Genomic DNA, 23,744 nt, shown 5'->3' on the forward strand with positions numbered 1-23,744 from the left:
TACAGCTCCGATTTGACCCCTAGCCTGGGAACCTCCACATGCCACTCGTGCAGCCCTAAAAAAAGACCAAAAAAAAAAAAAGCATCGATGAAGCTTGCCACATCAGTTGACTCTTCCTTTCACTTGAACACCTAGAGGCCACTGTTGGATTATTAATTGGCCTAGTTTCAATATAGTTCTCAGGGAATTGGGAGACCTGAGGAGAGGTAGAACATTCAGTCAATGGTGCTGTCAGAACACACAATGTTTATTGATGAAGTTTGCCATCTTATGTGGGCATGGTTGGTGGTGACCCAGAATGGCAATATCAAAGATGGCTTGTCACAGGTCACCATAACAAACAGAATAATAATGAAAAAAGTTGAAATGTTGGAACAATTAGTAAAATGTGACACAGAGACATGAGTGAGCAAATGCTGTTGGAAAAATGGTGCTGATCTGCTCAGTGCAGGGTCACTACAAACCTTCAGTTTGTTAAATACACATCTCTGAAGCTCAATAAAACAACATATGCCTGTAGTTTGTCTTTTTTGGGGGGGCTGGGGTCAGCCTGTAGCTTAGAATTTTGTTAATTTTGTTGATATTTTCAAAGAACAAACTTGATTTCATTGATATTCTTTATTGTGATTTTTTATTTTTTTATTTTCTGTTTCATTTCTGCTGTAACATTAATTATTTTCTTCTGTCTTATTTGAGTTTGATTGGCTTTGTTTCTGGTTTCTTAAGATGGATGGTTTGGTTATTGATTTCATATCTCTTAGGGTAGGCATGTATAACTATAAATTTCCCTTTCACCCTTTCACTGATCCCATCAGTTTTAGTGTGTTGTGTTTTTGTTTTCATCTCAACATATTTTATAATTTCCCACGTGATTTCTTTTTTGTTCTCTTGAATATTTAGAAGTCTGTTGCTTAATTTCCACATTTGTTAATTTTCCAAAATTCCTTATTGATTTCTGGTTCCATTCCATTGTAGTCGGAGAACGTACTTCATATGATTTTATTCCTTTTGAACTTACTGAGACTTTTTAAATGGCCCAACTTATGATCTGTACTGTAGAATGTTCCACATGCACTTAAGGAGTTCCCGTTGTGGTGCAGTGGAAACGAGTCCGACTAGTAACCATGAGGTCGTGGGTTTGATCGCTGGCCTTGCTTAATGGGTTAAGGATCTGGCCATGAGCTGTGCTGTAGGTTGCAGATGTGGCTGGAATTGGACATTGCTGTGGCTGTGGTTGAAGCTCTGATTTGACCCTTAGGCTGGGAACCTCCGTGTGCCAAAGTGCAGCCCTAAAAAGCAAAAAAAAAAAAAAAAAAAAGGAAAGCAATAATAGAGGCATAAAGGAACAACCTCAGAAAAAAATCTGTTGGAAAACATAACTGCAAAAATCATATGGAAAACATAAATTCTTCCTTATCAGTAATTACATTAAATGCAAATTAATCACATATTCCAATAAAAAAAGCAGAGATTTGGCAGAATGGATAAAAAAACACAATCCAACTGTACGCTTAGAAGAGAGACTCTTCTCATTGAAAGACAATTTAGATTCAAATAAGTTTGAAGTAAAAGGATAGAAGAAGATATACAATGCAAACAGTAGCCAAAAAAACAGCTGGAGTGGCTATATCCTTATCAGACACAAGATAGTAAGAAAAAAAAATCACTGCTAGAGACAAAGAAGGATGTGCTACTACTGTCATTCAAATTATGTCTTTCTAACCACAGCACATGGTGGTTCCCAGGCTAGGGCTGAATTGGAGCTGAGGCCGCTGGCCTACACCACAGCCACAGCCACACCAGATCCGAACTGTGTCTGTGACCTACACCAAAGCTCATGGCAATGCCAGATCCTAACCCCGTGAGCAAGGCCAGGGATCGAACCTGTGTCTTCATGGACTAGTCAGATTTGTTTCCACTGAGCCACGACAGGAACTCCTTTATATGTCTTCTGAATCCAGGAAAAAGGAAGAGTCATAAGCTTTAAAACATCACTGTCTTTTATATTTACTCACCAAGTGACCTTTACCATGCTCTTCATTTCTTCGGGAGTATTTGTGTTACTGGCTACTGTCCTTCCATCCCTGAGTATTGTACAGCAGGTCTGCCGGCAACCAGTTCTCTCAGTTTTTGTTTATCTGTTGAGTATGTTAATTTCTCTTTCATTTATGAAAGGTAGTTACAGAATTTTTGGTTGACAGTCTTTTTATTTTCAGGACTTTGAATATGTCTTCCCATTGTTTTATGGCTTTCATGGATTCCAATGTGAAATTAGCTGTTAATTTTATTGAGCATCTTTATGTGCTTATCTCTTAGCTTCTTTCAGGACTCTTTTTCTTTCTTTCTTCCTTCCTTTTTTTTTTTAATGGCCACACCCTCGGCATATGGAAGTTCCCAGGCTAAGGATTGAATTGGAGGCACAGCTGTGACCTATGCCACAGCCATGGCAATGTCAGATCCTTTTTTTTTTTTTTTTTGGTCTTTTTAGGGCCACACTCATGGCATATGGATGTCCCCAGGTTAGGGGTTGAATCAGAGCTGAGCTACCAGCCTATACCACAGCCACAGCAATGTAGGATCTGAGCTGCATCTGATACCTATACCACAACTCACAGCACCGCTGGATCTTAACCCACTGAGCAAGGCCAGGGATCAAACCTGCGTCCTCATGGATACTAATCGGGTTTGTTACCACCACTGAGCCACAATTGGAACTCCCAACAAATCCTTTCACCCACTGTGCCAGGCTGGAGATTGAGCCACAATTGGAACTCCCGACAAATCCTTTCACCCACTGTGCCAGGCTGGAGATTGAAGCTGCAACTCCACAGTGACCTAAGCCATTTCAGTTGGATTCTTAACCTACTGTACCACAGTGGGAATTCCAGGATTCTCTTTGTTTTTTCTGACATTGTGTATGATGTACCTAGGTGTGGGTCTTTTTGTGTGTGTCCTACCTGTGTTTTCATAGCTTTGGGGGTGTTTAGGTTGTTTTCCATTAAATATGGGTAATTTTAAGACATTTTTTATTCAAATAATCTTTCCACACTCCTCTTTCTTCTCTCTTCTTCTGGATGTTGAATATTGGTATTCTTAATGATATCCTCAGTTGTATGACACACACTTTTTTTCCCTGCTCCTCGGAGTAGATAGTCTCAATTGGTGTTTCTTCAGATTCACTGATTCATTCTTCTGTCTGCTCCCATCTGATGCTGAAAACTTGGAGTGAATTTTTCACTTTTGGTATTGAACTTTTCAACTCCAGGATTTGTTTCATATCCTCATGGATATTTTCTGCTTGTTAGACATCCCTCTCATACTTTCCTGTAGTTCTTTTGACGTCACCTTCCTTTAGTTCTTAGAAAATGTTTAAAATAGCTGATTTACTTCTCTGTCTCCTAAGTCCAATGTCTGAGTCTCCTCAGAGACATGCCTTTTTTTTTTAATTTGTACGAGCCATAACTTGATTTTTTATGAAAATAATCTTGTCATTTTTTGTTGAGAATACATTTTCAATAATGTGGCATCTCTGATGATTAGATATTCTTGCCTCCCCAGTATCTGTTGTTACTGTTTGTTGTTTGTTTAGTGGGGTTTTTTTGGATACCTGATTCTGTAAAATACATTTCCTTCAAAAAGACAAAAGACAAAAAAAAAAAACCATACATTTCCTTGTCATGTGTGGCCACTGAATTCTCTACTCAGCTTAGTGGTCAGTCAATAATTGGACAGTGATTTCCTTAAATGTCTGGAACCAGTAAGTCTCCTAGTCTCTGTGTGTGTGTGTGTGTGTGTGTGAGTCAGAGCACACCTTCAGCCCTCAGCCAGGAAATTTTTAACTGTACCTTACCCTTCATTTCCCATTTGTGCAGAGCTTCCAAGTTAGCCAGAGGTGAGTGCCTAGGGCCTTCTCTGGCCTTTCCTCTGATACCCACAACCTAGGGCATGTGTGTGGCTCTGGGCATACATTTGACTATCCAGATTCTCAAAATATATTGGAGCTTTTCTAAATCCCGCCTTTTCTTTTTAAGCTTTGCAGTTAGCCTGCTTTTCGTCTCATTTGTTATCCGCTGCCTCAGTCAGGTATAAAATGATATAATTGCATCTAGTTATTTGTGCCACATGCCCTTGGGGAAGAGGCTTTATTTTTCGCATTAGGTAAGCTCTTAGAGCAGATGTAAAATAGCTTTGGGAACGGGGTCTTGCAGGAAACCACAGACGTGTTAAATGAAGACAGCCCTCTGGGACTGTGGTAGTGAAGGGGCTCGCCCTCCTCTCCCCTCCTCAGGTAACCTCCAGGCTGCTGGTTTTGGGGGCTTGGGGACCGTTGGCTTTTAAATCTACAGTGGAACCGGGGTGAGAGGGTGGGAACAGGGCAGAGTAAATGCCGGAAAGTTTACCAGTTTCCTTGAGATTCAGCCATCTTTCTTGAATAAACTTCCCTCGGATTGCCGCGTGCCTTTGGTTAATTTCTAGATTTTCGAAAATGTTGACTCTGTTTTTGTCAGTATTCTTGTTGGTTTTAGGGACGTGATTTTCGAATATCATTTTGATGTTTTTGCTGATGTCTTTCTGTTGAGTTTTCCAATTTCTTTTGTATTTTAGATAGGAATCTCTGTCAGGTATGTAGTTTGCACCAACTTTCTCTAAATCTGTCACAAAGTAAAGGATTTTCATTTTGATGAAGTCCAGTTTGTCTGATTTTTCCTTCTAAGGATCATGCATTTGTTATTTCTAAGAACAGTTTTCTTTAGATCCTGATAATTTTTCTATTTTCTACAAGATTAGTATTGTATCTTACATGTAAACCTAGATTAACATTGGTATAGAGTGAGATTTAAGTCAGTGTTTTCTTTCCACAAATATCCAGTTTTTCCTGCACCATTTGTTGAAAAGATTTTTTTTTCTCCATTGAATTGCTTTTGTGCTTTTTTTCAAAAAATCAGTTACTGGAGTTCCGGTTGTGGTGCAGTGGAAATGAATCAGACTAGGAACCATGAAGTTGCGGGTTCAGTCCCTGGCCTTGTTCAGTGGGTTAGGGATCCAGCATTGCTCTGAGCTGTGGGGTAGGTTGCATACATGGCTCGGATCTGGCATTGCTGTGGCTGTGGCGTAGGCTGGCAGCAACAGCTCCGGTTTGACCCTTAGCCTGGGAACCTCCATATGCCGCAGGTGCGGCCCTAAAAAAAAAAGACGAAGACACACACACACACACACACACACACACACACACACACAAAGATCAGTTTCCATCTTGATGTAGAGCTGTGGTATAATTTAGAGAGGTTACATAAGAGATATAAGAGGGTAAGTCATTTTCTTACATAGGAAGTAATCAACGCCAATGAAAATTCAAGATATAACTGTATTGTTTAGAAATTGGGTAGGAGGAACCTCACTAGTTTGTTTTGCATAACAAGCTTTATTTGATTTTTCAAATATGTATTTGCATTGCTTTGATTAATTAAAAACAAAATACTATAGGATAATGCCAGTGCCTTCCCTAGGGGAAAATTCAGAGACTTAAATGTCTGTATTTTTAGTTGTGAAACATTTTTACTCTGGAAAAATACTTAGAATAGTGCCTGGGAAAAACGTACAACTTAAGTTTTCAGAGTGCATATTTGCTTAATCACCCCTTTGTCGAAAATTACAACATTGCCAGCCAGATCCTCCACTTGGCTTCTTATCAACCAGGCCTTTCCTTGTTGAGGACACTCCCATCCTACCTTTTCTGGTAGTCACTTTTTGCTTTATATTTTTACCATAAAAAAGACATTTTGGAATTTTTTTTTCTGTTAATGAAATTATAAAAATGGATCCTGACTGTCCAGCATTGTTTGTGAGATTTATTTCTATTGTTTCATATAACTTTAGTTCATTCATTTTCATTGCTGTAAAGTACATGAGAAAGGAAAAGCTTATTCATTCTACTTTTTATGGAAATTTGAGTTGTTTCCATTTTTAGATTGTTGTAAATAATGCTGTACATTTACATGTGCATGTCTTCTAGTGCACATAGGCACTCATTTTTACTTAGCAAATACCTAGGAGTTATAATAGCTTGGTTTTAGAGTGTATTTATGTTCGGCCAGGGAAGATATTAAAATTTTTTTCCCAAAGTGCTTATAGCAGTTCGTAATCATGAACGGAGTTCTTTTTGCACTTCACCAACATTTTGTATTGTTAATCTTTAATTTTAGCCATACTAGAGGGTGTATATGGTATTTCATTGTTTTTTTCCCCCCATTATTTCCATCCTTCCCCCACATTAAAAAAAAGAAAAAGAAAAAGAAACCAGCAACTCTGCTGTTTTTTTCTGTTGGGCACAAGTCTCATTTCTGTTAATCTGAAAATATGTTTGAAGAATAATATCCGTGGATGTCGAAGATGTCCCCGTATGTACCTTTTTCTGGTGAGAGGTGAGCCTTTCCCTGTGGTGTCATTTCCCATCTGTAACCAGCCAGTGCTCTGTGACTGCACTTGCTTGAGGGTTTTCCTTTGGCCTTTAGTAACTTGACTGTGATGTGTGCACATAGAAGTGGTTCTTTGTGTTTATCCTGCTTGGGTTTGTGGAAATTCTTACATCTGTAAGTTAATGTTTTTATGCCAAATTTGAGGTGTTTGTTCGTTGTTTTTTCAACAAAATTGTTGTACCTTTTTTTACTCTCTCTCCTTCTGTTACATCTTGTATATTTGTGTTGAGTTGGGTTACCTCTGCTTTGAACTACTTGATAATGTCCTACTGGTGTCTGAGACCCCTACTTTTTCTTCAGTTACTTCACTTTCTTTTCTTTGGGCTGGATAGATCTATTGCCACATCTTGAGGCTCACCAGTTCTTTCTTCTGCCATCTCTAATCACCTCCTCTTGGTGAATTTTTATTCCAGTTATTTTAATTATCAGGTTTTTCTTTTTCATAATTTCTGTCAACCCTTTGAATGTATTTTCTTTAATTTATTTTTTTATTTTATTATTTTTATGTTTTTTTAAATTGTTATTTCCCCAATACGATTTTTTTTCCTACTGTACAGCATGGTGACCCAGTTACACATACATGTATACGTTCTTTTTTCTCACATTATTCTGCTCCATCATAAATGACTAGACATAGTTCCCAGTGCTACACAGCAGGATCTCATTGCTATATATATTTTTTTATTGTCCAAGATTACCATTAAAATTTCATTTTTAATGAAAATTGCAGAAATTGATTGTACATTTGTATACAGTTCATAAAATGCTTCACACCTGTTCAGAAGTAAGTCTGTAAAATTCAGTTCAAGGATTGCATGCTCAACTCCTGGCAGCAGGAACTTTCCAAAGTCTCCACAGCCTAGCCAACTCCAAACACAGAGGCTCTGGGCTCTGGAGAAGAATGAACTAATGCTATATTTTCTTATAATTCTCTCAGTATACTTAAAATAGCTGCTTTTAATTCTTTATATGCTAATGCCTACATTCAGGGTACTCAGTTTTATCTGTTGACCCTTCTTTTTTCCTCAGTATGGATCACGGTTTTCTGTTTCTTTGCATGTCATGTAGTTTTTGCTTGAAAATTGGACATTATGTATATGTTTTAGTACTGGATTCTATTAATCTGAGAATTCTTGGGTACAGTTTATAGTCAGATTTCAAAGCTCTCACTGTGTTTTCCTTGCTTCTAGGCATTCCACTAATTTCCAGCTCTTCTGCTGGGCTTGGATTCTGTCCTCTGATACTTCAGACTTGTGGGACTTAAGCTTCCTGCTGCCCAGACTGTGCACGTTTGAATGTACCTTGTTGAAAAAGCATTAAAGCTCAACAGTAAAGCTCTGTTTTTCAAGTGTAGCTTTCTCTCTGGCCTCTGTCAACTTTTTCCCCCTCAGCTCTTTCGGTTCTCCTCCGTGCGTAAATAGTTTATTAGTCATCCAGTGATTTAGGCAGAGTTGATGCTCAGTTTTTGTTATATTCCATTTTTGGTTCTCTCACTGCCGTTCTCTCTCTGCTTATATTTCCAGCTACTTTTCCGTGTACCTAAACACTGAGCCCTGTGGTGATGCTGTATTTCTCCGGAGATAAATTTTGTTTGTTTATACCACACCTGGGGTCTCCAGCTGGCTGAGATCACCTTATTAAACTTTAGGGATTGAGATTTTTTTTTTTTTTATTTGGCCACCTAGGTGTCTTTAGGTAGGGCTGCACTATGTGGAAGAGCTAGTGGATAGCATTAGTATGGTTCTCATAAGGTCTGAAACTGGCATTCTCCATTTGGTCCCTCTGGCCCCACAACAGTGTCAGAAATAGTGATCCGTTTTTCAGCTAACTCATTTGGATTGGCAATTACCCTCAAGGCAAAAAAGCTTTTTCAGGTGCTGGGTTTATATCTGTAGACATCTTGTCTTGGATCTTGGCCTGGTCATTCTTTATTGTTGTGCTAGCTTTTTGATGTCTTCAAATGGATGGTTTTTAATATTTTATTCATTTTTTATTAGGTCTCAGTGGGTGGGTTGATAAATATTACCTCTCCTGCTATTATTGCAATTATTCCAGACATGTTTGAATCAGTGGGTGCATATGATAGCATTAGGTTAATATCTTTGTCTCTTGGCTTTGCTTTTTTTTTTTTAGTGGCCTCATTCCTAAATATGTTATCAATGCAAGGTGGCAGAGGATCACTACATCGTTGTCATAGCTGTTAATTCTACTGAAGAGTATACTTTTCCCAGTGGTCCTTGTAAACATCCTGAAGAGGATTCCAAATTTCCTGTTTGGGGCTACATTCCCATCCATAATAGAATATGAAAGCTAGGAGAACAATATGCTCTCATCAGCCTGGGTATCACTTGTCCATTCCTTGGTCCAGGGGCTGATGATTGATGCCACTTTAGTAGTTGAGTGGATTTCCTTACATGAAAATGCCATTAACATAAATAGGAAAAAGAATGTTAGGCAAGGTAGCACATTGCTCCGTAACAGTTTTCATAGATTTGCTGGTGTATCCTGAAAATTTTCACTGTATTATTGAATCCAGTAAAGCCATCTAGCAACAGAATTTCATGAAAGAGTGTAGGTGCCTCGTATCTCGACTTGTTAAAATGACTTTGCCCGGTTTATAAATCTCTGAAATTGACTGTGACAGATGTTTTCTAGAGTCACTGTCCAAAAAAAAAAAAAAAAGACTCTTAGGTGGTTTTTTTACCCTTGCCTTCAAAAGTTAAGAGATCTAGATCAATTGTTAACCAAAAATAGCTCCTTCTGGGGATAAGAATGATATCTTTAAGATAGAATTGCTGTATCAGTTAGCTACTGCTGTGTAATAAATTACTCTAAAGTTTGGTTTAAAACAAATACTTATTATTAGAACAAGTTTATGAGTCAGACAGTATTTGTAGTCTTGGCTGGGCTTGTTCACAAATTTGGCAAAAGGAAATTCTGCTACTCTAGGGTAGGTTCACTAGGATGGTCTGGCATAGGACAACTGGGCTGTGCTTTTGTCTTCTGACAGATTAGAGTGGGCTTGTTCTTGCGGTAACAGGAGGATTCCAAGACAGCGAAAGCATACATGGTCTCTTGAAATATAGCTCAGAACTAGCAAACTGTGACTTCTGCTGCATTCTTTTGATTTTCCTTATGAGGTCAAGCCCAGAGTTAAAAGGGCTGAGAAAAGACTACTTGATAGCAGAAACTGCCAAGCCTCAGGGCCAAGTGCATGAATAATGGCAGGGTGCAGAATTAGGATAATTTTTGCAGATAGACATTTTGATTCATGGTATAAAATTAATTTTCAGTGTTATTTTGTTCAAGGTTGAGCCTCGTTATATTTCAGTAGGAACTGTGTTTTAGCATAGAAGTTATAACAAGTACAAATTAAATACATTGATCTGTCCAATAGTCTAGATGACTTGTTATACTAGTTTTCTTTAATTTTATAATTTCATTTCTTTCTTTTTTTTTTTTTTTTCTTTTTAGGGCTACACCTGTGGCATATGAAAGTTGCCAGGCTAGGGGTTGAATCAGAGCTGCAGGTGCCGGCCTACACCACAGCTGCAGCAATGCCAGATCCAAGCTGCATCTGCGTCCTACACTGTGGCTTGCAGCAGTGCTGGACCCTTAACCCACTGAATGAGGCTAGGAATCGAACCTGCATCCTCATGGATATTAGTTGGGTTCTTAACCCACTGAGCCACAACAGGAACTCCTTGTTATACTTGTTTTATGGGATATGTCTGCTGAGATTTTGGAAGGATTGTTTATTCATTGAGTTAGCAGTTTTAGGGTAATTGTAGTGCTTGTTGTATCAGTTTTAGGTGTTGATGGATGATTAATTTGTACCTTTTACTACTTTGGTTATAAATGACAAATTTTTGTGCCTTTATTGTTTATTCTAACCATCTTGAGATTTGGCTTTATTTTTCCCACTTATTTTCATATTATGATTTTTATTACTAATATTTTAAAAACTATTATTACTTTTATAGTTGATTTTATGATATGCCAGTTTCTGATGTACAGCAAAGTGATCCAGTCATACGTATGTATACATTCTTTTTCTCATATTATTTTCCATCGTGTTCTATCCCAAGATTGGATATAGTTCCCAGTGCTATATGAGTAGGACTTTATTGCTTATCCATTCTTTTTTTTTTTTTTCCCCAGGGCTGTACCCACAGCATATGGAGGTTCCCAGGCTAGAGTCAAATCAGACCTGTAGCCATTGGCCTACACCACAGCCACAGCAATGCCAGATCTGAGCCACATCTACGACCCTACACCACAGCTCACAGCAAACCCAGATCCTTAACCCGCTGAGTGAGGCCAGGGGTTGAACCTGCGTCCTCATGGATACTAGTCAGATTTGTTTCTGCTGAGCCAAGAGGGGAACTCCAGCTTGTCCATTCTGAATGTAACAGTTTGCATCTACTAACCCCAAACTCCCACGCTACCTCACTCCCCCTTCCTGTTTGGCAACCAAATCTGATACCTATATCTCAGAGTCTGTTTCTGTTTTGTAGATAGGTTCATTTGTGCCATATTTTAGATTCCACACGTAAGTAATATCCTCTGGTGTCTTTTTCTTTCTGACTTACTTCACTTAATATGAGAATCTCTAATTGCATCTGTGTTGCTGCAAATGCCATTATTTCTTTTTTTTTTAATGGCTGAGTAGTATTCCATTATGTATATATGCCACGTCTTAATCCATTCATCTGTTGATGGACATTTAGTTTATTTCCATGTCTTGGCTATTGTGAATAGGCCTTCTATGAACATAGGGGTGCATGTATCTTTTTAGACTGTAGTTTTGTCCAGATATATCCCCAGGAGTGGGATTGCTGGGTCATGTGGTAATTCTATATTTAGTCTTCTGAAGAACCTCCACACTGTTTTCCCTCCTGGTTGTACCATTTTACATTCCCACCAACAGTGTAGTAGGGTTCCCCTTTCTCCATAGCCTCTCCAGCATTTGTTATTTGTAGACTTGTATATCATGGCCATTCTGACCGGCGTGAGGTGGCATCTCATTGTAGTTTTGATATACATTTCTGTAATAATTAGTGATGTTGAGCATTTTTTCATGTGCCTACTGGCCATCCATTTTGTCTCCTTTGGAGAAATGTCTATTTAGGCTTTCTGCCCATTTTTCAATTGGGTTGTTTGGTTTTTTTGTTGTTGAGTTGTATGAGTTGTTGATATATTTTGGTGATTAAGCCCTTGTCGGTGGTATCATTTGCAGCCATTTTCCCTCATCCCATAGGTTGTCTTTTCTTTTCTTTTTTTTTTATTTTACTGTGCAAGAGCCATTTATTTTGCTGTGCAAGAGCCTGTAAGTTTTATTTGGTCTCATTTATTTATTTATTTATTTTTACTTCTATCGCCTTGGGAAACTGACTTAAGAAAGCATTTGTACAGTTTATGTCAGAGAATGTTTTGCCTGTGTTCTCTTCTAGAAATTCTGTGCTGTCTTGTCTTAAACCATGTTTAAGTCTTTAAGCCATTTTGAATTTATTTTTGTGCCTGGTACGCGTGTGTGTTCTAGTTTCATTGATTTAAATGCAGCTATCCAGTTTTCCCAGCACCACTTTCTGAGGAGACCCTTTTATTCCCGTTTTATATTCTTGCCTCCTTTGTCGAAGTTTGTCTGTAGGTGTCTGTGTTTATTGCTTGGCTTTCTCTTCTGTTCCACTGATCTGTATGTCCTTTTATACCAATACTACAATGTTTTGATTACGGTACCTTTGTTATAGTGTCTGAAGTCTGAGAAAGTTATGCCTCCTGCTTTTTTTTTTTTTTTTCTCTCAGGAATGCTTTGGCAATTCTGGGTCTTTTATGCTTCTGTGTAAGTTTTTGGATTATTTGTTCCAATTCTGTGAAAAATGTCATTCAGTAGGGATTGCATTCAATTTGTAGATGCTTTGAATAATAGGGCCATTTTAACAAAATTAATTCTTCTAATCTGGGAGCATGGGATATCTTTCCCTTTCTTTGACTCCTCTTTAATTTCCTTTATTAGTATTTTATAGTTCTCAGTATATAAATCTTTTACCTCCTTGGTCAGGTTTATTCCTAGGTGGGTTTTTTGGGTGCATTTTTAAAAGGTATTGTTTTCCTTATATTCCTTTTCTAATATTTCACTTTAGTATAGAGCAGTGCAACCAATTTCTGAATATTAATCTTGTATCCTACTACTTTGCTGAATTCCTTGATCAGTTTGAGTTGTTTTTGTGTGGAGTCCTTGCTAGGGTTTTCTGTATATAGTATGACTTCATCTGCATAGAGTGACAGTTTTACCTCTTCTCTTCCAATTTGGATACCTTTTATTTCTTTTGTTTGTCTGAATACCGTGGATAGGACTTCCAATGCTGAATTGAATAAAAGTGCTGAGAGTGGGCATCCTTGTCTTATTCTACATTTTAATGGGAAGGCTTTCAGATTTTCTCCATTGAGTATTATATTGGCCGTGAGTTGGTCATAAATGGCTTTTATTATGTTGAGATATGTTCCCTCTATACCCACTTTGGTAAGAGTTTTATCATGAATGGATGTTGGATTTTGTCCAAAGCTTTTTCTGCATCTGTTGAGATGATCATGTGGTTTTTGACTTTTCTTTTGTTAAAAGTGGTGTATTACATTGATTTGCTTGTGTTGAACCATCCTTGTGAACTTGGGATGAATACCACTTGGTCATGGTGTATGATCTTTTTTTATGTGTTTTGGGTTCAGTTGGCTAAAATTTGAGAATTTTTGTGTCTATTCATCAAAGGTATTGGTCTGTAATTTTCTTTTTTGATAGTATCTTTGGCTTTGGTATTAGGGTAATGGTGGTTTCATATAGACTGTCTTTGAGAGTGTTCCTCCTTCTTTCATCTTTTGGAAAAGTTTAGGAAAAATGGGTATAAGTTCTTTGTATGTTTGGTAGAATTTGCCTTTGAAGCCATCTGGTCCTAGACTTTTGTTTGTATGGAGTGTTTCATATTACATCCTGAGTTTCATTTCTAATGATGGGTCTGTTAAAATAGTTTATTTCTTCTTGATTCATTTTTGGTGGGCTCTGTGTCTCTAGAAAGTTGTCTATTTCTTCTAGGTTGTCCAATTCATTGGCATATAATTGTTCATAGTATTCTCTTGTGTTTGTTTGCTTGTTTGCATTTCTGCAGTGTCAGTTGAGACTTCTCCTTTTGTTAGTTTGTTTTTTGGTTTCTCTCTCTCTTGTTCTTGGTGAGTGTTGCCAGAGGTTTGTCAATTTTGTTTACCTTTTCAAAGAACCAGCTTTTATTTTTACTGATATTTTCTATTGTTTCTGTTTAATCTCTATTGATTTTCTCTGATCTTTATGGTTTCTTCTGCTGAGTTTAGGTTTTATTTGCTTTTCTTTTTCTAATTCTTTTAGGTGATAGGTTGTTGATTTTGAGATTTTTCTTGTTTTTTGAGGAAGGCCTGTATCACTGTGAACTTCCCTCTAAGAATTGCTTTTGCAGCATCCCATAGATTTTTGTATGGTTCTGTTTTCATTGTTATTGTCTTGCATTATTCTTTAATTTCTTCATTGACCTATTGGTTTTTTAGTAGCATGTTGTTTAGTTGCCATGTAGTCAGTTTTTTTCTTATTTTTTTTTTTCCTGTGGTTGATTTCTAGTTTCATGCCATTGTAATCAGAGAAGATGCTTAAAATAATTTCTGTACTCTTAAATTTGTTGAGGTTAGTTTTGTGCCCTGGTATGTTGTCAATCCTAGAGAATGTTCCGTGTGCACTTGAAAAGAATGTGTGTGTGTGTGTGTATGCACACATACACACACACACACACATACTTTTTTTGGATGTAATGTCCTGAAAATATCAATTAAGTCTAATTGTTCTATTATGTCATTTAGGATCTCAGTTGCCTTCTTGATCTTCTGTCTAGAGGATCCATCCATTGATGTGAGTGGGGTATTAAAGACTCTTATTGTATTCCTATCATTTTCTCCTTTTATGTTTGTTTGTATTTGTTCTCTGTATTTGGGTACTTCTATATAAGGGGCATATATATTGAGAAGTGTAATATGCTCGGCTTGAATTGATCCTTTTATCATTAAATAGTGTCCTTTATCTTTCTTTATGGCCTTTATTTTAAAGTCTGTTTTGTCTGATGTGAATATTGTGACCTCACTTTCCTGTCATTTCCATTTGCATGAAATATCTTTTTCCATCCCCTCACTTTTAGTTTACATGTCCTTTGCCCTAAGATGGCTTCTTGTAGGGAGCAAATTGTAGACTGTTGTTTTTAATCCAGTCTGCTGCTCTCTGTCATTTGATTGGAGCATTCAGTCCATTGACATTTAACATAATTATTGATAATATGTATTTATTTCCATTTTAGACCTTGTTTCCCAGTTGATTCCGTTTCTCCTTTGTTCCTTTCTTTTTTTGGTTGGATGATTTCCTTTTATTTTATACTTGTGTTCTATTCTTTTTGTTTTCTGTGAATGTATTGTTTGTTCTTGATTTATGGTTGCCCTGTTTTTCAAGTTTGTTAACCCCTTGCTATATGTGCTTTTTAGCCTGATAGTTATATAGGCTTGAACGCATTCTTAAAAAAAGTGTAGATTTTCTTACTTTCCTTCCTCACATTTTATTTTTTTTTAGGGCTGAACCTGCAGCATGTGGAAGTTCCCAGGCTAGGGGTCAAATTGGAGTTACAGCTGCCAGCCTACACTACAGCCACAGCAGCACAGGATCCGAGCCACATCTGCAACCTACACCACAGCTCATGGCAATACCAGGTCCTTAACCCACTGAGCAAGGGCAGGGATCGAACCCAACGACCTCATGGTTCCTAGTTGGATTCTTTTCCACTGAGCCATGAGGGGAACTTCTTCCCCACATTTTATAATTCTGATGTCTTTTGTACATCTTCATGTTTGTCCTTTTGTTGTTCCTTGTGTTTATTTTCACTTTCACAAACAGGTGGTGTTGTTTTCTTTTTGATCTGTATACTGGCTTACTTAAGTGATTACTTTCCAATTGTGATCTCCTCACTCCTATAGCTTCTTATTTCTTTCTCGTTTAGAGGAGACCTTTTGGTATTTATTTTAGAAAGGATTTGGTGTTGCTGTATTCTTTTAGTTTTTGTTCGTTGGAGAAATTCTTTTTTTTTTTTTTTCTTTTTTAGGGTTGTACCCTCAGCATATGAAGGTTCCCTGGCTACAGGTTGAATCAGAGCTGTAGCTGCCAGCCTACACCACAGCCACAGCAACGTGGGATCCAAGCTGTATCTGCAACCTACACCACAGCTCATGGCCACACTGGATCCTCAACCCACTGAGCAAAAAGCCTGTGTTCTCATGGATGCTACTCAGATTTGTTTCCAGTGAGCCATGATGGGAACTCCTGTGGGAGAAATTCTTTATTTCTTCTATTTTAAATGATAACCTTACTGGATAGAGTATTCTAGGCTGCACAGTTTTCCCTTTTACAACTTTGAATATATCTTGCCGCTCTCTTCTGGCCTGTAGTATTCCTGTAGAGAAATCAGCTGATAGCCTTATGTGGGATCCCTTATAATTAACTCTTTATTTTTCTCTCTTTGTCTTTAGAATTCTCTCCTTATCTTTAACTTGGGCCATTTTTATTATAACATGTCTTGGTGTAGGTCCGTTTGGATTCAACTCATTTGAGGCCCTTTGTGCTTTCTTCCTATATCTGGATATCTGTTTGCTTCCTTAATTTGGAAAGTTTTCAGCTGTAATTTCTTCCAAGTGTATTTTCAATCCCTTTTTCTTTTTTTTCTTTTGGAATCCCTGTAAAATAGATTGGCATACGTTATATTATCCTATAGTTCTCTTATATTGCTTTCAGCTTTTTCTTAGTTTGGTTTTTTTGTCTGCTGTTCTGACTGTGTGGTGTCTGTCTTCCAAGTCACCTGCTTGTTCCTCTGCATTATTCGTTCTGCTGTTCAATGCCTTTGACTCAGCTTTTGTCTTTGCAAATGAATGTTCTCATTTTTCTTGGCTTCTTATAGTTTCTAGGCCCTTTTGAAAGTAACCTGGGTTATTGTTGATATTTGTTCTATTTAATCGCTTCAGTGTTTTCTTTACCTCCTTTTTGAATTCGCTGTCTGTTAGGCTGCAAAGCTCTGTTTCATTGTTTGCTCCTTCAGGGGAATTCTGTGCTTTTAACTGTGAGTCGTTCCTGCGCTTCTTCATTTTGCTTGTTTTTCTTATTTTGTGAGTTTAGGCAAAGCAGTTATTTATTGCAGTCTTTGCGGGCTGTTCATTTGTGGGAGTATCTCTGGCCAGGTTGTGAGGCTTACTGTTTTTTTGGCATGAAGACCAATTTTGGTTTGGATGCTTGCTGTGTCTTTGCTCAGCATGTGAGGGCCATTATCCCCTTGAGAGGGGGTGTGCCCATGTACTGCTTGCATTTGCTTCCATAGAGGTGGGGGCAATGGGCAGTGTCTGGGGGAGGCACTTGGTCACTGGGCCCTTTGCAGTCGTGAGGACCCTCAGGGAGGTGGGCATGGCAGGCTACTCCTGGTCCCTCGGGCAGTAACAGTGACCCTGAGCGAGGTGGAGGCAGTGCCCAGATCTTTTGGCAGCAGCACTGTTGGGGTGTGAGTTCCCAAGGAGACAGGGCGATGGGTGATGCTCGGTTATAGGGCCTTCTGTGGCCGTGATGTTTGATGTGACTCGTGCTGCAGGTGGTGCCTGTTCCAGGACCCCTCGTGGTGGTGGGCTGTGCCCACTGCAGGAGTCTGAAATGGCTGCAGTGTTTTGCACCAGCCCTGGTGACCCACACGAGAGGCTCCCTGCCTTCCGAGCGCCCCTTGTGTGTGCAGCGAACGAAGGTCCTATGGTGGTCCCGCCTCTCCGCCTCTCACCCTCCACGGCACTGGTGCCTTGCTGCTCCTGCAGGCCCAGGCCTCCCTGTGTGCTCCCGCGGCTGCTGCGCTCTGCTCCCCAGCCCCCTCAGGCTGGTTGCACTCAGCCAACCTTAGTCCTCGCCTCCAAATGGCCCTCCAGAGCCCGAGTCTCCATGCCCAGCCTTCACCCAGGTGTGTCAGGTTCTGGTGTCTGGGGGCAGGGACGTCCGGGGCCGTGGTACCAACGGTCTGTGCAGCTCTCTCTCTGCTTCGCCCTCCTCAGTCCGGCTGCTGCATCGTCTCTGAGGCTTTGCGGCTCCGTGTCTATTCCGGATGACGTCCTGGTCAGTTAGGTGCCTCCCAGGGTGCAGGATCCTTTCCTCTTTGACAGCTCCTTCTCCGGAGAGCTGGTCCTGTCCTGATTCCTCCTTTTCTCTTTTCTCTCTCCCTCCCTCTCTTTCCTTTGCTTCTGCTCACCGAGGTGGAGGGTTTCTTGCCTATTTCAGAAGTCGGAGGTCTTCTGCAGTGTTCAAGAGTTGTTCTGTGCAAATCGTTATACACGTGGATGGTTTTTCTTGTGACGTGTTTGTGGGAGAAGGCGAGCACCACGTCCTACTCCTTTGCCGTCTTGACCCTGCCCCACACGTTGTGATATTTTAAACAGATTTATTGAAGTACGATTGACAAACAGTATGTACCACATGTTTAGAGTGTGCCATTTGAACAGATTTGGTAGCTGTATAACCCCTGAAATATCTATACACACCCATGGAATCATCGCAAGGAAATAGCCTTTATCTTCAAAGGTTTCCTTGTGCCCCTTGGTAATCCTTGCCTATTTTTGCTGCTCCCCTCATTCCCAGGAAGTGACCACTCTGCTTTTCGTCATTTAGAGTAGGTTGGAGTTTCTAGAATTTTATGTACATGGAGCCATGTAGTGTGAAATCTTTTTGTCTGCTTTTTTTCACTCAGCATGGTTATCTTCAGGTTCGTCTGTGGTGCATGGATACATTTGTTAAGTTCTACTTATTTCATTCTGAAGATGCAATTTAAGGATTCATATGTTGGAAGCTTCCCCTCAGCTTTTGGCTATTACAGATAAAGATGATCACTCGTATATGAGCCTCATTTGGGTAAATACCGAGGAGTGGTTGTGTGTTTGACCTTTAAAATAAATGGCGGAACTGTCTTTCTGAAGAGATTGTAGCTTCCTGTGTGTGCGCTTTTATCTTCCTTGTGTGCGTATCAGAGTTTCAGTTCCTTCACGTGTTTCCCAACCCTAGGTGTGGCCGATCGTCCTAATTTTAGCCTTCTTATAGTTGTGTAGTAATAGCTTGTTGTGGTCTTCATTTTACTTTTCTGTTGACAGTCATACCGAGCATATTTTCATGTACTCGCCATTCGTGTATCTTTGGTGGGTGCTGCGTCACACACAGCTTCTGTCCATTTTATATTTGGGTTGTTTCGTTACAATTGAGGTTTTAAAAATAGATTTATTGGGATGTAATTGGCATGTAGTGACATACAGATATTTAAAGTGTGTACTATGTTTTGATATACACATGTGTGTATACACATATATGTATCATGTATATGTGTTATTCTCAGAAGCCATCACCAGAAACAGCATAATGAATGTATTTGTCACCTGCAGTGGTATATTTCCTTGTGCCACTTTGTAATTCTTCCTCCTGAACTACAGTCCCCTTTAGGGCTGTCTTTCAAGTAGCATTTAGTCTAGGGATGCCCTAGCTGGTGCTGCCTGGACTAAGAGGATTTTTTATACTCTAAAGGAAACAGCCATCATTTCTGACTGTGTGTGAGACGAGGCTTGTTCTAATCATTATGCAGCTGAATACTTAAGGGTGCTGGAGCTCTTTGCAGTTGTCTTCTCTCTGGTTTTCTGTCCTGCAGTCTGTAGCTGTCATGGCTTCAGGGGACTTGCAGCTCACTCGCCTTAATTCAGGGAGACCTACCCAGTCACCTCTGCATGGGCAGGGGGAGGGAGGCTGTGTTTTCTTCGGGTAGTAAGTTGAGATGTTAGAAAGCTTACTTCATTTGTTTCTCTTCTTTTAGGGTTTAACATCAGTGACTCTGATATCTGAAAATTATCATTTCATATATATTTTCCGGCTTTTCAGATGGAGGGCAGACTTGGTCCTTGTTATTCCGTCTTGGCCTTTGTATGTATTTTTTTTCTTGATATTTCTTTTTTTTTAATAAGATGTAAAGTATGTAGCATTAAATAAATTTACAGTCTTAACCCTTTTGAGTTGTATAGTTCAGTAGTGTTAAGGATATTTGCATTGTGCAGTAGAGATCTAGAATTTTTTATTTTGTGAAACTTAACCTCTACCATTAAACACTAATTTTCTCTCTCTCCCCTTCCTTAACTCTTGGCAACCATCTTTCTACTTTCTTTTTTTTATTTTGACTATTTTAGATACTTCCTATGAGTAGTATGAATCATACAATACTTATGTTTTGTAACTGGCTTATTTCACTTAGCATAATGTTCTCAAGTTCATGATACAACATGTAAATGATTTCTTTTTTAAAGGCTACATGACATTCCATTGTGTATATATACCACATTTTCTTTATCCATTCATCGGTCAATGAGCATTTGATTTGCTTCTCTCTCTTGGCTATTATGAATAATGCTGCAAAGAACGTGGATATGTAAATGTCTCTTTGAGATTTTAATTTGAAATATTTTGGATATATACCCAGAACTGAGATATATCCAATTATTGGACCATATGGTAATTGTGTTTTTAATGGTTTGAGGAACTGCCATACTGTTTTTTTGTAATGGTTGCACCAGTTTACATTCCTGCCTACACTGTATAAGAGTGCCAGTCTCTGTGTCCTTTCCCACACGTGTTATTTTCTGTTTTATTGGTAGTGGCTATTCTTTTGGGATGTGCATTGGTATCTCATTGTGGTTTTGATTTGCATTTTTCTTATAATTAGCGATACTGAACATCTTTTCACATACTTGTTGGGCATTTGTGTATCTTCTTGGATATTTGTCTCTTCACATCATTTGCCCATTTTTTAATTGGGTTATTTTTTGTTGTTGAGTTGTAAATGTTACTTACATGTTTTGGATATTTATGCCCTTATCAGATATATGATTTGCTAAATTTTTCTCCCATTCAGTAAATTGCCTTTTCACTTTCTTGATTCCTTGATGCAGAGAAGTTTTTAAGTTTAAGGTAGTATAGTTTGTCTATTTTTGTTTTTGTTGTCTCTGCTTTTAGTGTCATCTCCAAGAAACCAGTGCTAAACTCAGTATCATGAAGCTTTTTGCTTGTTTTCTTCTCAGGGTTTTATAGTTTTATCTCTCATGTTTACGTCTTTGATCTATTTTAAGTTAATTTTTTAATGTGGTGTTAGGTAAAGATCCAAGATCGTTCTTTTGCATGTTATGATCCAGTTTTCCCGGCACTTGTTTGTTGGAGACTGTCTTTTCCCCATTTTATAGACTTGGCATCCTCATCAAAAATCATTTGACCATACATGCATGAGCGTATTTCTGGACTCTGTCTTCTGTTCCATTGGTTTTCATGTTTGACTTTATGTCAGTACTGTGCTGTCTTGCTTACTGCTGCTTCGTAATATATTTTGAAATGAGGAAGTGTGAGATCTCCTTGTTTTACTTTTTTCAAGATTGTTTTGGCTTCAATATCCCTTGAGATACTATATGAATTTTATAGTGGTTTTTCCCACGTTTGCAAAAAAAAGTTGGAATTTTGATAAGGCTTGTACTGAGTCTGTAGATTGCTTTGGGTCGTGTGGACATTTTAACTCTATTAAGTCTTCCAATCTATGCAAATGGGGCGCCCTTGCATTTATTTGTACCTTCTTTAATTTCTTTTTGTAATACTTTGTGGTTTCCTGTGTACAGCTGGTTTGTCTCATTGGTTACATTTATTCCTTAGTATCTTACTCCTTTTGATACTATTTTAAATGGGATTGTTTTGATAATTTTGTTTTTCGTATTGTTCATTATTAGTTTGTAGAAACACAACTGACATTTGTATATTGGTTTTTATACTGCAATTTTGCTGAAACCATTTATTAGTTTTAACATTTTTTAAAAGAATGTTTAGGATTTTCTACATATAAGATCATGGTATCAGCAAACAGGTAGTTTTACATATTCTTTTCCAACTTGTGTGCCTTTTATTTCCTTGTCCTCTTTAGTTGGTCTGGCTTGTACTTCCAGTACTCTGCTGAATAGGAGTAGCAGTTGTGGGCATCTAGAGGAAAAGCTTTCTGTCTTTCAGCTGTTGAGTATGATGTTAATTGTTGGCTTTTCTCCTGGCTTTTACTATTTTGGAGTAGTTTCCTTCTTTACTGACAGTTTCTATCATGAAATGGTGTTGAGTTTGTCAGATGCTTTTTTTTGCATCAATTGAGATGGTCATTTGCTTTCTCTCCTTCCTTTTGTTGTGTGGTATATTGCATCTATTGCTTTTTATTTGTGAACTGTCCTTACATTCCAGGAATAAATCCAATTTCATCATGGTGAGTATAATTCTTTTGATGTGTTAATGAGTTCAGTTTGCTAGTATTTTGTTGAAGATTTTTGCTGATACTCATCAGAAATAGCCTGTAGTTTTCCTTTCTTGTCTTTAGTCTTTAGCTTTGGCATCAGGTTAATGCTGACCTATAGAATGAGTTTGTGCATGTTCTCGTACCTTTACCTCTTTAGAAGAGTTTGAGGAGAATGCTTTGACTCTTTGGTTGAGTTATCCACTGAAGCCATCTGGTTCTTCGTTTCTTCATTGAAAGGGTTTTGATTACAGCGTCAGTCTCCTTGCCCGGTTACAAGTCCGTTGGGATTTTTAATGCTTTATGATTGTCATCATAGGTCGTGTGTTTCTAATAATTTATCTGTTTCTTTTAGGGTATCCACTTTGTTGGCATCTAACTGTTCATGGAGATCTCTTAGAATCTTTTGGCATTCATTATAATGTCCCCTCTCTCATTTGTAATTTTATTTGACTCTTCTCTCTTATTTTCTTAGTCCAGCTAAGAATTTGTTAATTATGTTGGTCCTTTAGAGAAACTAACTCTTGGTTTTTGTTGAATTTTTTTCCTATTATTTTTCTGTTCTTTATTTTATCTCTACTTTGTTCTTTATTATTTCCTTCCTTTTGTTAACTTTTGGTTGAGTTTGTTTTTATTTTTCTAATTCCTTCAGGCATAAAGTTGATGATTTAAGATCTTCCCTTTTGAACAGAAACATAAACTTCCCTCTTTGGCACTGCCATCACTTCATCTTATTAGTCTTGGTATGTTGTGTTTTCATATTTATTTGTCTCCTAATATTTTCTAAATTCTCTTGTGATTTTTTTTCTGAGACCCATTGGTTGTCTAAGAGTTCGTTTTTTGTTTGTTTGTTTGTTTCCCGTCTTTTTAGGGCCACACCCGAAGCACATGGAGATTCCCAGGCTAAGGGTTGAATGGGAGCTATAGCCACTGGCCTACACCACAGCCACAGCCACATGAATCCAAGCCACGTCTGCAAGCTACACCACAGCTCACGGTGACACCGGATCCTTAACCCACTGAGTGAGGCCAGGGATCAAACCTGCATCTTCATGGGTACTCATCAGATTCATTTCTGCTGAGCCACAACGGGAACTCCAAGGAGTTAGTTGTTTAATTTCCTTATATTTGTGGATCCAGTTTTTTGTCTGCTATTGATTGCTAATTTCATTTCATTGTGGAGTTGTAGTTGTGTGGTTTCAGTCTTAAAATTCGTGAAGACTTGTTTTGTGGTCTACCCTGTACGTATTTTTGTGTGTTTGCTGCATCTTGACTTTAATTCTGAAGGCTCTTCTGATCTGCCCATGTTTCTTTTTCTAAAATATGCTCATGCCTTGTCAGTATGTACCTCCCTCCTGCATACAACTGTTGCCTTTCATGGACTGGTATCATTACACTGCTCTTAACTAAAGAGCATCGTTTATGCGGGTTTCCTTGGTTTACCGCATGTTCTGTTCTTCTTGCGGGATCCCATCCAGGGTACTGTGTTACGTTGGGCCGTCACTTCTCCACAGGCTCTTCAGGACTTTTCTTTTGATGACCTTGACGGTGCTGAGGAGTGCTAGTTAGGGATATCGCAGGATTTTCTTCTATTGGAATTTGTCTGATGTTTTTCTTATGCTTAGGCTGGGATTATAGGTTTTGGAAGTGTATATTTGACATTCTAGTTTGCAGTTTTCTCTTAAAATGTACCTTTTGAGGCAAAACCAGCTGCATCAGTTGCTTTAAGTGTTTTTCTCTTTCCTGGATCTCCCTCCTGGTACTCACCTGAAGAATATCCTAAATAGACTGTGCTTTTTAGGTATGGATTTAAAAGGAGCTTTCTATCAAACTTCCTTATAAAATCCCACTTAAAAAAATT

The 23,744-nt window shown here is 38.5% G+C and overlaps 1 protein-coding gene across 5 annotated transcripts in view; it reads left to right on the forward strand.

Annotated features, from left to right (window-relative positions):
- Positions 1 to 23,744, forward strand: part of ZNF644 (zinc finger protein 644) — a 117,566-nt gene that overhangs the window by 17,147 nt on the left and 76,675 nt on the right. The gene's annotated exons all lie outside the window — the stretch shown is intronic.

Source organism: Phacochoerus africanus, chromosome 6 (assembly GCF_016906955.1).
Source record: "Phacochoerus africanus isolate WHEZ1 chromosome 6, ROS_Pafr_v1, whole genome shotgun sequence".
Classification (NCBI taxonomy): domain Eukaryota; kingdom Metazoa; phylum Chordata; class Mammalia; order Artiodactyla; family Suidae; genus Phacochoerus; species Phacochoerus africanus.